This window comes from Pteropus medius, unplaced genomic scaffold (assembly GCF_902729225.1).
Source record: "Pteropus medius unplaced genomic scaffold, Ma_sr-lr_union100, whole genome shotgun sequence".
Classification (NCBI taxonomy): Eukaryota; Metazoa; Chordata; class Mammalia; order Chiroptera; family Pteropodidae; genus Pteropus; species Pteropus medius.
The window spans coordinates 326315-343346 of record NW_024349800.1 but is presented as its reverse complement, the minus strand read 5'-3'; the positions used below and the strand labels follow the sequence as shown (position 1 = coordinate 343346).

Sequence of the window (17032 nt, the reverse complement as noted above, 5' to 3'; positions counted from 1 at the left end):
AACAGGATGCTGAGCTTAAAGAGCTGGCATGAGGGCAGAGGCTGGAGGAGGAGGACATGGGGACAGAGAGCCACAGTGCAGTGAGGCTGCTGGGGTGCCAGGAGCTGGGGTGCTTCCTGAGAAGTCTGGTTGGGGCTTCTTAGGCAGAGATGAGGTATGAGTTCCAGACAGTGGGTGGACAGATGTTCCTTTCTCTCTGTTAAGAGTCTAGAGGAGTGCTAGACTCTTGGTGGCCTTGCCATCAAGGACTCTTCTTCACACAGTCAGCCAGGAACCCAAGCCCCCTTCATCTTGTGGCTCTGCCATTCCCTGGTGGTGGAGGCCTGCTCTCCACCTTCCCCCAAGGGTTGGTGAGAGAGGATGTGACCCAGAATCTAAACATATCTCCTTGGCCAGAATTCAGTCACATGGCCATACTTTACTGGTCAGCCCCATGCCCTGCTGAAACTGGGGGAGGGGTAAATGGATACAGAGAGGGAGGGGACAGAAGCAAAGTGTCAGGTAGCAGAGTGCATATATGTTGTGGAGTGAGTTGTACTTTTGGGTAACTGGGTGATATTTTTAAGTGCAAATGCCAACTTGAACACAGTGTTTTAAGGGATGCACGATGCTCCTGAAGTTTCTTCCATTTTCTCTGCTCCCTGCTGGTGGAGCAGGGATCTGGGGAAGGGAGTGGTTGTCCTTGAGCAGTGTCCTATCTGCTGACCCTCCTCAAGGGCGGCAGAAGGAATCTGGGGTGGTCAGGAAGCTGGGCTCCTGTCCCTGGCTGGTGGGTGGTGAGGCCTGGGCAGGAGAATCTGATGTGCAGAAGAGACAGTTGCAGTGGTTTCTGCCTGGGAGTTGGAGCAGGGGTTGTAATCAGGGATGGCTTTCTAGGGAAGAAAGCATCATTCTGGGTAAAGGGGGCAGGCCCAGGACAGGAAAGCATCATCATACCTAGAAGTTCACTCTGGACTCAAAAAGACCAAACCATGAAAAGCTTTGAATGCCAAATCAAGAGTTTTCTCTGAGTGGGGCAAAAGTCATAAACTAGCAGCTGATAAATTGCCTCTGGCCTGCAGAATGTGGGTTAAAACTTTTAAGTTTTAAAAATTTAATAATGTAATTACCTATTGATATTTGAAAATCAGAATTCAGGTGAAATGCTGGATTTCTATCTTCTCTTAGCTCAGAAATTCTGGCAGCCTGGGTTGGTTCCCTCCTGGCACACATAGGTTGGAGTCCCCCCCAACCTTGCAGAGCTGTGTCCTGTCTCCCCTACCCTTACATGGCAGGTGATTTTCCAGCCTGCCCCACCACAACCTATTTCACTCATTTCATTCCTTTCAGGCAGGCGCCTGTAAGCCCAGCCCTGCCACATGTGGTGGAGGTGCTGTGAAGGGTTTGAAGGCCAAAAGGACCTAGTTGGTTGTCTGGGTTAGCATTTAGTGGTGGCCAAAGTTAGGGATTAACTGGAGGGGCTGAGATGGACCCTACACCTGTGGTCCCATGAGAAGACCTGAGTCCAGGGACAGAGCCCAAGGGAAGGGGCCGATGGGAGGAAAGACATAGGGAGAGGAGAGGATGAGGTAGGGAGACTTGCAAGATCAAATGGCTAAAATTTGGCACCCGGTGTGCACAGGGAAAGAGATGACATCTAGGGTGGTTTCAGCCCAGATGTTGGGTCAACAGTAATCATCCACTTACTTCACTGGAAATTTTAAGACTCCAAATAAAAATGAAATCATGGCTCTGAACCTGCTTTGTAGATTACAGAGAGCTCAGATATAAAGGATTGGTGAGGAGGAAGATGAGGCGGAATCAGGGGGTCCCTAGTAATAGCCCTCCAGCATGTCTTCATTGGGAGGCTTGTCACCTCAGGATCCCCTAAGGGGATGCACTCCTTTTCTCCCCTTAATCTCCAGTCAGAAACACTCTAGTTATGTGCCCAAGGGACTGGTTGACTGTGTTTCAAAGAAAGCAAGGAATGAAGAATTCTCTCATTTATTCACTCAACAAATGCAACTATGTGATTGGTATATGTCATGGACGTTACATGGGGGACAGACCCAGTCTCTGCCCTTCAGAGCTGACAGGCGAGAAAGAGCAAATAAGGGAGAGTAGAGTGGAATGGAGCTCCGGAGTCAGATGGCCTGAGTTGTAATCTCAGCTCTGCCACTTGCTAGCTATGTGACCTTGGGCAAGTCATTTAACCTCTCTGTGCCTCAGTTTTCCCACCAATAAATGAAGATGCTAGTAGCACCCACTTTAGGGATTGCCATGAAGATTAAATAGGATAATTTAGCGAAGACCTTTGAACAATGCCCAGAGCAAGGAGAGTGTTCTAAGTGTTGGCTAGTATTAGGGATTAACTGGAGGGGCTGAGATGGACCCTACACCTGTGGTCCCATGAGAAGACTGGTTATTTAGCAATAACTTACTGGGCACTTACTATGTGCTAAGAACTGAGGATAGAGTGGTGAGACAGGCACAAGCCTCTACCCTTGTGAGGTGATAGGTACCACAGGGGTAATCAGGTGAGCAGCAGCGTGGAACACTGAGGAGCCACCAGATGTGAGAAGCAGACCCTCCTAGGGTCATGTTCCCCTACCTTTCCCTGCTTGGAAGCTACAGCTACTGGCCCCTCCCATTCCCCTGCTATCTAGACTCCCATTGTTCTACAGCACCTGGAGAGCTTTTGCAAATTGCCAGCCCCAAAAGGCACACTCAGCCTGGTTCTTGTCACCTTAGGGCGCTGCCTTGACCACTCTGATCCTCTGGTTTCTCTTTGTGATGGACACCCATTCCTTTCCTTGGGGCTGTGGAGAGGAGCAGGAGACAGACATGGGGGGCATCCAGGTGGTGAGATCAGCTCCAGTGACCACCTGCAACTCCCCTGAGGCTGGTGGAGCCTCTTGGTTTGTGATCTGAGAGACCAACAGGAGAGGATCTATCGGTGCCTCGGGTGTGTTAGAGGAGGGTTAATTAAAAAGGTGGCTGGGAGATGAATTTCTGGAAACACGAATTGGAAACCAGTGGAAGATATTGATCTGCTTAATGTGAAGCCAATAGTATCTGAGTGAGCAGATGATAGCTCTGGCTCAGGGAAGTGGCAGGAATCAATGCGGCCCTTTCCTGAACTGACATGCCCAGGGTGGGCTGAGGATATGGGCCAGGGAGGAGCCCCCAGTCTCTCAATGGGGCCCCTGCTGACTCTGGATCAGAGCAGGGGAGCAAGCTGCATTTTTGCTGGGAGTCAGAGCCTTCTCTAACAGCCCCCATAGTGGCAGCCTCCTAGGTGGAAAAGTAACAAACCTCTTCATGCTTGTTTCCTCCTCTGGAAACTCCTGACCCTGGGATTGTTGTGCAATTAAATGCAATAACAAGTGGGCTGTGGTGGGCACTGTCCTCAGCACTGGGGACAGTGCTCAGCCCTCCTGGAGCTCACATTTTAGTGGGTGAGATAGGCATTAAGCAAATAAGTCTATATATAATACGGTGGCAGGGAGAATTGCATGTGCAAAGGCCTAGAAGGGTGAGAACCCAATGGCCTGCAATTGACAACTGTAGCCTGTGGTATGAGTGGGACATTGTTATGGCAAACTACAAATAATCCCCAAATTTCCCAGCCCCGCCCCACTGGAGACAGCAGGACCGCTATGAAGAACTACTGACATGTACCTGCTCATTTCTTCCTTACAGAACCCCTATGACATACATGTTTTGATACCTATTTCACAGATGAGCAAATTGAAGCTCAGAAGTGCAGCCATGGGCCCAAGCCAGCATGGCTAGGAAATCAGGACTCAAATGTAGTCCTTCACCCCAACTAGTAGAGCAAGCATTGGCTGTATTTCATTGGTATCTCCACAGGATTGGAGCAAGGCTGGACTCAGGGACCAACTCACCAGCTTCTGCTGGTCTCACGCTGGGCTGTTCTGGCTTGCATGGGGGTGATTGCTCACACCAATGTTGGTGAATGGCTGACAGAGTTTATTAAGCACAGGCTGGTGACTGAGCTCCTATCTCACTGCACCTCTTCTTTCCCTCCCTAGGTGGGAGTGATTTTGAAAGCACTTACCTGTGAAGTCTTCTCCCAGGGTCTGGGTGGGGAAGATGGCTGGTGTTAGTCTGTTTATTGATTCCTGGACTTTATAAGGGTTATCTCTGAAATAATAAAATTGACAGTTGGCCTATAAATTTATATCTCCAGCCTGTAAGCCTATTCCCACCCTGCTTCCCCCCAACCTTGGGTCTCCTGTATCAGCACCTCTTCAGGCACCACATCGCCCACTCACCCACTCAGGAGCCTCCCAGCTCTCCCTGCTTCCTTTCAGTAACAAGGGAGAGCTTTCGAAAACACAAACCGCATCCTGTCACTGGCTTGAAACCATCCAATGGCTTCCCACTGCACTTAGCATAGTATCCAGACTCCCCACCACACCTGCCCTGCCTCCTCCTCAACCTCCGCTTCCCCAATGAACTCCTATCCAGACACTCTGCTCTCTTGCAGCTCATCAACACATGGGGTGTTCTCTGGCCTCAGGGTACTCGCTGCTCCCCGTCTAGACTACTTGCACTTCAGGTCTTCACATGGCTGGTGCCTTGTCACTGTTCAGGTCTCAGCTCAGAGGTTGCCTCCTGGAGAGGCCATCCAAGGCCTGCAGCAGCTTTTCCCTGTTACCTTTGATGTCCTCTCCTCCTACTCCCTATCACACCCTCTGTGCCAGCCACAATGGCCTTCTTGCTGTTCCTGGAACATGCCAGGCACACAGCCACCTCAGGGCCTTTGCATAGGCTGAGCCCTCTACCAGGAATGCTAGAATACAACCACCTCCTTCACTGATGCTCTGCTTGTGTGAAGAGAGGAGGTGAGTAGGAAATGAACAGTGACCACATCTGAAGCTGCCCTGGGGGAAACTTTCAGGATACACTAATGGCTGTTTTACTAAAACTGGGGCCAAGGAGCCCTCCCAGACATGGAGCCCCAGGGTAATCTGGTAAAGTCCATTTACCTTGGCCTGGTTATGAATGCTGGCTTTTGCTTCCTAGGACATCAAGCTCTGCCATCAATACAAGTTAAGTGGGGCTTCCTAAGGGCTACCAATGCATGTGTGGCCAATCAGGTGAGGAATCACGACCATCTGTCAGCCCTGAATAATGCCACCTATGCTGTTTCTGAAGAGAGGACAGTGGTGACCTCTGTGACCACCCAAGTGACCTGTGTCTAAAACCCATTTGTCCCACCAGCTTTGAGATGATGCGATTCTTGTTTTTATAGTGTCAGATTCTCATAAAATGCAATTCTGCACAGCTGAAATTTATCTTCTCACACCCCACCAAGTATTTTATGGCATCTCCAAGTGGGGTCTGATGTGGTCCTCATGCCTAACTCTGGCTTTGACTTCCCCAAACAGCTTGCCTGGCTCCCACTCCTGCTTGCACCTACACACAGCAGTGCCCCAGATGGCAGGCATAGGACAGGCTAGTCCAGTTGTCATCCTGCTCCTGGACCTGAAGCTTCGCTCATGTCTCTGCTCATATGTCAATTCCTTGGGGACACCCTTCCTGACACCCTGACCTTATCCCCTTATCCTAATTCCTTTTTCTTCTTGACACTAATGACTACCTGACATATGACATAGGTGTTTTGCAACAGCTTTGTTGATATATAATTTACATACTATAAAGTTCGCTCATTTAAAATATACAATTCCGTAGATTTAGTGTAATCACAATGTTGTACAACCATTACCACCATCTAATTTCAGAATATTTTTATCACCCCAAAAAGAAACCCTGTACCCATCAACAATCATCCCCCATTGCCCCCTTCTCCCAAGGCCCTGGCAACTACTAACCTGCTTTTTGTCTCTGTGGACTTGCCTGTCCTGGACATTCATATTAATGGAACAATAAGCTCTAGTCTCTTGTGATTAACTTCTTCCATGTTGCAAAGTGTTATTTTTAATCGTCCATTTCCCCAATCTCAGGGCCTTTGTACTGCTGCTCCCTCTGTCACAAACATTCTTCCCCAGATGCCTCTGTGGCTCCTTCCCTCAGTCCCCTCCTCACCAGTGTTGTCCCTTCCCCTCTATTTAAGTGGGTAACTCTCTCCTTCTTCTCTTACTAGTTTTTCTTTTCTTCAGAGACCTCAGCTCCTGCTGACATTTCTGCACTCCTCTATTGTTCTGTTATCAACCTCCCCCGAAACTCAGGGACCTTCTCTTGCTCTCTGCTATGTCCTCAGTGCCTATAAAGATGGCTGCACATCATAGTTGCTCAATTAATACTTGCTGAATGAAGAGATTCTGGGGTATTCTTGTATCCCCTTATCTTATTCAGGCCCAGCCTAGGGTCAGGTGAGGCCATGAGCCTCCTTAGAGTGGCAGATGTTGGCTGTGTCATCACCCTAGGATGCTCCATCTTGGCCTCCAGAAGCCTACACAGTGCTCAGGACACTAGGGGCTGAGGCTTTCCATGCCTAAGGGGAGCAGATGGGCATTTTCCAGGATGCCATGGAGCTGGTCATGAAGAAAAGGACTGCAAACAGCACGTAGATTCCACCCCGCCCAAGTGACAAATAGCTGATAATTAATATTGGGCCTGCACTTTATTAATCAATTTAAAGTTGCGTGCACAGCCAGAAGTGATTCGAAGAAAAAAAATGTTGGGCCCACATCCTCCTCATTCTTACTCATTCTTACCAATTTTGCAAGCAGCTCATCAAAATGTAGAGAAAAGCATAGCTGGGGAAATTAAAGGCCCCTAAAGGCCCAGAGATGCTTTATCAAGGTTTTGCAGATATGGATGCAAAGAGTGGGGAAGAGAATGCCTGGAATGCAGAGTTGAGGGGCTGGGCCTCGTTTCACAGGGGGCAAGACCAAGGTTAAAGCAGGGCAGCAAGGTGAAATCTGGAAAGGTTAACACAGCCCAGGGATGTGGCCAGAGGCTGGGAACCCCGGGCATAGGCCCTGGTTGGGGAAAAGGGCAAGGTGGGCAACCAGGAAGAGTCTAGATCTCATGGGGAAGACTTAGTGACTACACTGGCACTATATCTGAGTGCAGGGCGGTAAAGAGCATTTTTTCGGTGTCAGGCGTATCAGGATTTGAATCTCAGCTCTTCTCCCAACCAATGATATTGGGGGCATGTCACCTTTCTCTCTGAGCCTCAGTTTCCTTAAGAGGCAGGAGAACATCAGATACCTCTCAAAGGTTTGTGAAGATGAGGGAAGGCCATGTATCCAAAAGCCTGGGAGGGTACTTTATGCACAAAGTGTTCAGTCAGTGATAACTATCTTCCCAGTGGTCCGAAGGCTCAGAACTGGTCCCAGCAGACAGATGAGGTTGCTTCTATACCACCCTAGAGCATGAAGGCAGCATTGAGGTCTGTAGCCAAGCAAGTTTGCCCTTTCCCAGGACAGTGTTTCAAAGAACCAGGAGGCTGCTATGCCTTTGCTCATACTGTTCTTGCTCTGGGAGTATACTTTCCTCACTTATCTCCTCCCCCCAGAAAACTCCTATGCATCCTTCAAAACCCATCTCGCATGGCACTTCCTCTGTGGTGGTTTCTCAATGTTGAGTCAGCTTGCCTTCTGCACTCCAAAAATACTTGATTCTTGCTAGACTGTGAATCCCTTGTGGGAAGGTATTGTGCCTTAGGCAGCTGAGTGTGCAGTGATATAATAAATTTTGTTGGATGAATAAGTAAAGAAATGGTGAATAAATTAATCAGTAGCTCTCACAACACATAGCCCTCCCCCAAGAACACTTAGAGGCCTGTCCCTTACTACCCTCTGCCTCCAAGACTGTGAACTCAGCAAGAGCCAGGGCCTGGCCTGGGAGTCCTGTCTATGTCTGTCTCCCACTGGCCAGGAGAGTTCTTAGTGTATACTAGGTAGATGTCAAAATGCCTGAGAATGAAAAAAAGGGACAGGTAAGCTGACCCCGTGTTTAATAAGCACTTACGTAGAGTCAGGGGTGGTGTTGGGCATTTTTGCCCATAGGATTCTTTCCTTGCTTTATACCAAGCCCATTTCACAAATGTGGATACTGAGGCAGAGGGGGCCAAGCAGGTGCAGGAGGCAGAATTTCAACTGCAGAGTCTAGACATCTCTGAGAGCTCTTGCCACTCCGTCATGGTGCCTTCCAAAGGGGTTAACACTGCATGCGTGGATGGATGAATGAATAAACAAATACATAAATAAATGACAGAGACTACAGAAGCAGTCTCCTTCCTCTGTCTTGCCCCAGTCCCTTTGCCTCCTGCCCAGGATTCTCCCCTGTGCAGCTGGCTCAGTGCCTTTATCTGGGGCACTCTGTTCTCCCCGCCATGACCCACCCCACCGCCCCCGGCCCCCAGAGGTTTTCCCCTGTGGCCACAGCTGCTGGCTCCTCCTGCTAGCTTTCCTGCCAATCAGACCCCCATTGTCCTGCCACATCTGGAGTGTCCTGCAAATTGCCAGCCCTGAAAGGCTCACTCAGCATTCCTAGCAAGAAGCCGTTCACGCTTAGTTCACAAGCACCAGTTCCTAAAAGGCTGGTGATTGCGTCCTTAGTGTCCTCTCCCCCATCCATTACCAGCCTTGGAGTGTCGGAAAAAGCTCCAGATGTCTGGGGAGAGAGGGGCTTGTCAATTATTATCACTGAACAGGAAGTGGGCTTGGCCTCTGAGAAGGTGCCTGGTATGCGTTAAGTGGGGAACACATTTCTAAAATATCCTTTGCTCTGTCTGTTCTGCTGCCTTCCAGAGGTAGTGTCTCCTTGGTGGGGCAGCACTGATGTCACTGGGAAGACTATTAACACCCTGAGGGGTGGGCCAGCCCCAGGTTCTGGTTCAGTAGGTATGGGGTGGGCCTGAGAGGGTCCCATTCTTAAGAGTTCCCTTTCAATGCTTTTGGCTATGGTTGGGGACCACGAGGGGGTTTTGGGAAGGATGACACAAGGAAGAGGCAGCCTCTGGTTCAGTTATTTGTGGAGCATCTTTATTGAGCTGAGGTAAGCCAAGAGCAAGGTAGAAAGGAGGGGAGGGAGGGAAAGGCCTAGGCCCTGGTCCCAGCTCAAACTAACCATCATAAAACAGCAGCAGCAGGGGTACCCTTTCCGAGCCCCTACTGTGAGCCTGTTGTGCCCCAGGCCCCAAATGCCCCTCTAGTGTGTGATTTCATGTCACTGAAATCTGTGTTCATGGGCCATCTAAATGCATATCCTGCCTGGGAAGGTAATGACTGAAATCAACTCTCCCACCCTCCCTGAATTTCCATTAGAGGACCAGAGAGGTCATGCACCCTACTCCAGGTCACATAGCTTGCAGAGTGCAGTACTCATTGAGAGAAGGCCATGGAACTTGTGGTGGCTCCAGTCAATCAGCCTGGGTTTGGTTCCTATGCCCCTGTGTCCAGAAGAATAGCCATGGGCGGGCCCTTAACTTCTCTGCCCTCAGTTTCTGCATCTGTACTACAGGCCTGAGGAGAAGAAAGAGGCTGCCACAAAAACTTGCTCTCAGCCTTCATCAGTGGACAAAGTTGCTCCTCTGCTGGTATCTCTTCATGACAAACCTTGGAACAGGATAAAAATTGGTCTTGAATCCCTTTAGCAAATGAGAGTCAGAGTGAGCAATTTCTGAAAGCCATATGGTGGCAGTCCCTGTCCTGAGACATTGCTGAGAGTCCTTTGGAAGCTGAGATTTGGGGGCTGGGAGTGGTGAGGGGGAGGTGGCAGGGGCCTGGCAGCCTCCTCAGAGACAGTGTCCAGCCCATTCGCCCTGAACATGGGGCTCTAGGGTCAGACCTGGAGTGGTGTCTCCCCAAGCAGAGTAAAGGCAGGGCCTGGCCTATACAGGGATGTGGGAGACAGGCCCCTAAATGTCTTGGTAAAAATACATAAGAAAAAGAGACAAATGGAAATTAATAAATGCTGAATTAAGTGTCCTCAGGGTGAAATGTGGCAGTTGAACAGGTGCAGCTTAGCTCACTTTCTCAGGCTCTGAGAGAAAAGCTGCGAGAAGCGCAATGAGAATTAGAACCTGAATGGGACACTGAGGGGTGACTTAGGACTTAGGTGGGATCACCAAGGGGGTGACTTAGGACCTGGGTGGGGCAAAATAATCCTGGGTAGTGAGATGCTGTTAAAAAGATCCAATCCATTGACAAGACCCTGAAGACTGGGAAGGACATTGCTTGGGTGGTCAAGGAGGGCCTCTGAACACATATTTGAGCCCAAAACTCAATGATGGAAAGAGTCAACTGTGGTACTGGGAAGAGTGTTCCAAGCAGAAGTAGCAAGTACAAAAAGGACATGAGACTTGAAGTTCATTGGCTATAGGGTGAAAAGCAGGACAGTGTGCCTGGAGCCAAGGGCGAGGGGCTGACTATTGGGAGGTGAGCCCAGAGATGGGCTGTGGCAGAATGTAGAAGGCTTGAGGCAGTATTGGCAGATTGTGTCCTACTCACGGGTAGGGGCTGGTGGGGAGACAAGGCGCCACTGACATTTTAGAAGCATAAAGGAGCAGAAGGAACTTTGGTTGTCAGAGAAAGAGAATGGGACAGGGCATTGTAGCCAGGGAATAAGGCATAGACTTGGACATGGAGGGGGTGGTCTCAGGAGTAGGCCTGGGAGGGAACCAGGTCCATTGGGCCTCTCTGGATCTCCTTGGAAACCAGGGATTTGGGGTTTTGCAGGCAACCTTTCCAAGACTTTGTAGCAACCAAGTGCTGCCCTCTGCTGGGATATCTGAGTACTACACCCAATGACGTTGTGCTGGACCAACCCTAGAATATCCTGAGAACTTGAAAGGAACAACCGTGGAATCCAAGGTCCTCAGGGCTGGCAGGAACTGCTGAGGTCTTCTTCTTCTGCCCCTGATAGATCCTTGCTTGCTTAGGCCTAAGGACAGGAAGCTCACTCCCTTTTGAGGAAGTCTATTTCACAGTGCATTTCGCAGAGCGCAGATCAACTTGACCCCAGAAGGAGTTGCACCTGGCTTACTCCTGGTCTTGACTCTGCCCTCTGGGTCTCAGGACTGCCTGCCAGGGCCTGCGGGGAACTGAGCCCACAACACCCACCAGATACCCTGCTCGGGCTGGGTTGCTCCAGTTCCTCTAGGCCCTGCCCATCCTAGATCCACCTAAACTTCCTTATGCCTATCAGTCTTCTATATGGGAGCCCCTAACCAAAGAAACCTAGTGGAAGGTCGGAACATCCGAAGCCCCCGCAGAGAATGTGGCTTTCTCAGGAAAATCCCTGCAGACCTCCAAAATGTGCTTGTGTCTCTGTTTCTATGTCAGAGCCGCAGGTACCTCGTGGTCTCCCTAAAGCCAAAGGGACATTGACAGTGGGCCTGGTCTTGGGGAGTGGCTGGGTATGAACAGAGAGCCAAGCAGTTGACTAAGAGGCCAACTAGGGTGAGGCTGCAGCACAGGCACGAGTTGGGGCTTCTCTGGAGCACCAGGGGCCTGTCCCATGCCGAGCTTCCAGGGTCTTTCACGGCCTTAGCCTCTGCTTTTGCAGTAGCCGCAAAGGAGGGCATTCTCAAGAAAGCCAAGAGGAAAGGAGAAGAAAGGAAGGAAGTCGGCAGGCTTAGTGGCAAAGAAAAAGGACCAGTTATTTGAGTAAAAAGCCCAATGACTTTACCTGTCACGTAAGCAGATTTATTCGTTTATGCATTCATTCATTCATCAAATATTTTTTGAGTACCTACTATATGCTAGGCACAGTCCTAAAATCTTGAGGAGGCTGTATTGGTAAATAAAACAGAAAGAATCCCCTGCCCTCATGGAGTTTACACTTTAATGAGAAAGACAGACAATCAGCAAACAAACAAATAAGATTCTTTCAGAGCGTGATAAGTGCTTTGAAGACAACAGCTTGAAAGTGAGGGGGTGAAGACTGGCAGGAGACTTGTGGGTAGGGGTGGCCTTTCTGAGAAAATCCAGGAGAATATATATTATATACACACATTTACTTATTTTTTAACAGCTGGAGATACAATTCATATGGCATAGATCTCACCCATTTAATGGGTTTTAGTATATTTACAGAGTTGTGTGACATTAATCACAATTAATTTTAGAACATTTTCTTCAATCCCAAAAGAAACCCCATACTCACTAGCAATCACCTTCCAATCCTTACTCTTCCTCTAACCCCTGGTAACCACTAATCTATTTTCTATTTCTATGGATTTGTCTCTTCCAGACAATTCACAAAAATGGAATCTTACAGTATGTGGTCTTGGGTGACTGGATTCTTTCACTTAATATAATGTTTTGCAGGCTCATCTATGGACACATTTTATTTACCCATACATCAGTTAGGTCCTTTCCCCTTTTTGGCCATTATCAATAATGCCAATGTGAACATTAATTTACAGGTTTTTGTGTGGATGTATCGTTTCCAATTCTTGTGGGTGTATACCTAGGAGTGTAATTGCTAGGTCACATGGCAAACTGTTTTCCAAAGCACCGCGACATTTTACATTCCCACCAGCAGTGTATGAGGGTTCCCATGCTCAACATCCTCACCAGAATTTGTTGCTGTCTATTTTTGATTCTCGTTGTGAAGTGGTATCTCATCATAGTTTGGATTTGCATTTTCCTAAGGACAAGTGATATTGAGCATCTTTTCATGTGCTTGTTTACCATTTGTAGATCTTCTTTGGAGAACTGTCTATTCAGATTCTTTGCCCCATATTTACTTGTTTTTGAGAACAAATACCCATTCCTATACAAGATGGTTAACAAAAAATCTTAATAGAACTGATTGTCTTTATGGATGGGAGTCACAGAGCTGAGATCGTAGAAGTGGAGATCAAAATTTTCACCATAAACCTTTTACATTTTTTTGCTTTTGAATCCTGCAAATGGACTATAAAAGTACATTTTTAAAAAGTAAATGTGAAAAATAACTGCATCGAAAGCAGATCCTAGAAGCAAAAATCCAAAGCTCTTCTAAAAAACCCCATTTCCAGGCTCCAGCTGAGGTCCTCACCTGGGCTTTTTGCTCAGCCCGGAGGGCCCTCGACTTTTCTCCTACTGCAGGACCAGACCCCTGCTATGTCTCCCTAGCTAATTCTCATACAAAAGCCACTTTGGAAGAAGACATGAGTGTCCCTGGCCAAGCCTCGGAGGGTATAGGCATCCTGGGCTCAGGGGTCCCAATTAGAGATCTTCACCGAGCCCATACCAGTAACAGGATGAGATCCCTTACTGTGTCCTCCTCAAGCCCAGCAGAGTACCTGGCACACACAGGCACCCAGTAAATGCATGTTGAGTGAAATTATGCCAGGCTGTGGTGAGGGGCAGATGTGGTGGGCCTAACGAGTACCCGTGGTCTGTGCCAGGACCTGCCCCTGCAAGAAACCCGTAGAAACTTCACCTTCTAGATCTCATAGGCACATGAAGCCATCAGTGAAAGCAGATGTGGACACCAAGAGGGACAACATGGGGGCAGTCAGGGCCAGGAAGGAAGATGTGCCTGAGTCGTGGGTCTTGCTGTGGAGCTGTACCTTGACCTCAAAATCCATTCATTCAATATTTTATTGAGCACCTAGTGTGTCCCAAACACCAGGAATATATCAGTCAACTTAACAAGGTAAGATAAAAATTCTTATCTTCATGGAGCTAACATACTAATGGGGATGAGGGGACAAACCAAAAAATAGAATACATAGCTAAAAATATATGATTTGTTTAAGTGTACAATTTTAGCATATTCATTGAGTTGCACGACTATCACCAATCAATTTTAGAATGTCTACTGTGTGCCAGGACCCATCAATGCACTGGGGGATGCTATGATGACCAAGGTAGGTGATAACTGCCCTTGTGTACCCAACATTCTCTAGAGTGAAGATAGATGTTGAAAAAAGCTTAAAAAGATTATTTTACATGCTCTGGATGAAATAAATGGGTTCCTGGGGAGGAGGGAGCGTTTCAGGAAGGGTGCTTAGGAAATGCTTCCCAAAGAGGTAAATTCTGAGTTGAGACCTGAAGAGAGTGAGCCATGCAGAAAACTGGGAGGAAAGTGTTCTGATAGAGGGACCGGCATGTGCAAAGGCCCTGACGTAGGAACAAAGTTGGCATGGAATGGAGCCAGTGAAGAGATGACTGTCAGCAGGTGATGGGGTAGCAGAGCCATGGTGCCAGGCCAGGCATGAAGATTTTATTCTGAATGTCATGGGAAGCCAGAGAGGGATGGATCTGACTTGCATTTGTATGAGTAGGCAGTAGCCTCAATAAGGGTGGAGAAAGATTCTGGCTCTCCCAGAAAAAAGACCCCCTCTGGTCCCTAACCCTAGGGTGTCTCTGTGTGCCCAGCTTCACTTGACTCTTGCCAAGGCTGAACTGGCATGGACACAGAGGCAGGCCTCTCAAGGCCAAGGATGCTGATGTTGGGCATATCTTTACTGAATGTGTACTGAAGCAAGTTCCTCTCCTGTAACCCTCTTCATGTCCGTTTTCCATGAGGACTCTACTTTTCTCATTTTCCAGGGTAGGAACTGAAGCCAAGACTGACAGTCACTTGCCCAGTATCACACAGCAGGTGAGTGGTGGGATGAGACCTCAGCTGAGGCCTAAGGTCAGAGTCCATGCTCGCTGTGCTCTCAGCCTGCTCCACTCCCATCTTCCCAAGAACAGCCCTCATCAGACCAGGTGGGGCTATGTCTTTCTCTGGACTGGGTAACCTGGCACCCTAGCCCTCTAGCATGGACCCCACCAGGAGCCTAGGTCACCATCCAGACCAACCCTGACTGGCCCAGATTGGAGCCACTTCTCAAATCCCTCCCCAGTGTAAGGATCAGCAGGTAACTGACAGGTAAACCCACAGCCACCTGGAGGTGGGAGTGAGAGAAGACCACAGGGCCCAGGCACCCCAGGGTCAGCCCTGCTCAAGGTGCTCTCTGCAGGCCCAGCCTGGCTTCCAGCTCTGAAGATTGTCAGAAAGGTGTTTCTGAGTGGTTAGGGTCAGTGCCTGTTGTTAAACATTTTGAATATCCCCCTGGGCAAAAAGCATAGTTTATGCAAAGATCCTGGGGCAGGAGTAGGCCTGACAAGCTGGAGAAAAGAAGAGGCCATTATGCCTGGGGCAGAGTAAACAAGGAGGAGAGGGTCAGGAGATGGATTAAGGGATCACATGGGGGTTTGTGGGTCATTGCAGAGGCTGCAAAGAAGTCTCACTTTAGTAATGGCTACAACACGACTTTCAAAACTATAAAAGGGGCTCCGAAAGTGGCACTGCTGCCAATCGCAGGTACTCAGTCCAATAAGGACCCACTCGGCTGCAGTCAGGTGCCCAGCCGGCTGCACACTGTGCTCAAGAGCTGCCTTCACAGAATTCTAATTTCTAACTTCTAGGGATGCTGGTCACCTTTGCGAAACAACTGTCACAGGGCACGTACTCTTCCAAGTGTGCTGCATACATCCACTCAGTATTCCCAGCAGCTTCTGCGAAAGGTTGGATGAGAACCCACCCTCAGAGGGAGAACCAGGCTGAGAGGAGCGACGATGTGCCCAGAGCCACGGAGTGGGTGGTGGAGCCAGATTCCAAGCTGCATCTGACTCCAAACCTGTGCATTGATTGGTCCCTGCAGAGTCCTGATCTCCTCTTTTCTTAAAACTTAGTTCATTGGTGTTTTCAGTCATTTTTAGATGACTGAAGAATTTTTTTTCAGTATTTTTTTTTATTATAGTTAAGCATGTTTTAGAAATTTTGAAAAAAAAATTAAAACGAAAAGGAAAAAAAATTGACCAGTAATTCCACCACTCAGAGGTGCTGACTACTAATGGTGGCACGTTGGCATGTGTCCTTCCAGGCATTTTTCTAGTTGTGTGTTATGGTCACAATGTTAAGTTCATAATGAAAATACAGTTCAATTACCTACATTTCTTTCACTAACTAAACAGTTAACATCATTGCTTATCAATGTTTCTTTTTAAAGGCTATATGATATCCCATCACATGCTATAACCATGTATTTTTAACCAGCTCCCACTATTGGAAATTTACCACAGCGTTTGTTTGGGATTTTAGTTTGTTGTTGTTGTAAATAATGCTCTGACAAACATCTTTGAGCATAAAGCTTAGGGCTTATTTTGGATTCTTTTTTGCTAAGAAATGTCACTTTGTTTCCTCAGTTCATCGGGGAGCTGGGCCAGGGGCTGACCCACAGGAGCAGGACAGGCAGATGGTGATTCCCAGGAAGGGTCAGCGCTGGGAGCGATCATGCTCGCCCAGCACAAGGTTGTGGTATGGAAGATATGAGAGTGTTCAGCTGTTGGCAGGGAGAACTGCTAACACTGGATTTCTCTACCTTCTTTGCTGGCTTTTGTTTTTTCCCTTAAATGTCCGCATCCCCAGGGTTCTGCCCAACCTTCCCTCCTCAATCTTCACTCTCTTCCCACCTCTCTCCCAAAACTTAGCCTCCAGTCAGACCTTTATAGCCTTCTAGATGCTTCCCCCGGGTGTCCTCCAGACACATCTCAACTCATCCAAAAAGAGAGGGTCATCTCTCCTTTTACACTGCATCTCTTCCTGTGTCCCAATGTAGGTAAATGGAGCCACCATTCACCCAGTGCTTAGTCCGGGAACCTGGGTGTTGACCTTCTCCTTACCCCCTCCTCACACCTTACCCACACTTCTCCCTCAAACATCTCTTCTCTGCCATCCTAAACTATGCTACATTGAGGTCTCCTGCTCCACCTCCCTCCAGAGATAATATGCCCCAGACTCTAATCTCTCCCCTTCAATCCATTCTCCAGGAAGAGATCTTTTTAATCATGTGTTTAATCACATCTCTCTTCTGCTCAGAAACCTCTAGAGGCTCCCTATTACCCCCATGATGAAGCCGAAGCCCTTTGGTATATTGAGCCTCTACTCTTTTCTTCTCACCTCCAGACCTTTGCACATGCTGTTCCAATTGCAAGTAATGCCTTTCCATGCACTGTCTTTCTGACAAATTTCTATTCATCCTTCAAGACTCAGCCTCAACATTCTGTCCCTAAGAAATTTCCATTTTTCCTTCCTATATCCCTTTTCTCCAAAGAATTTACCCTCC

The 17032-nt window shown here is 48.4% G+C and overlaps 1 protein-coding gene and 1 long non-coding RNA gene across 6 annotated transcripts in view; both read left to right on the top strand.

Moving 5' to 3' along the window:
* Nucleotides 1–17032, top strand: part of IQSEC1 (IQ motif and Sec7 domain ArfGEF 1) — a 385819-nt gene that overhangs the window by 201532 nt on the left and 167255 nt on the right. The window lies entirely within an intron of this gene.
* Nucleotides 12873–15365, top strand: LOC120621411 (uncharacterized). The gene is made up of 3 exons (XR_005658145.1): nucleotides 12873–13569; nucleotides 14469–14520; nucleotides 15333–15365. It is a non-coding gene; the product is annotated as an uncharacterized LOC120621411 (long non-coding RNA).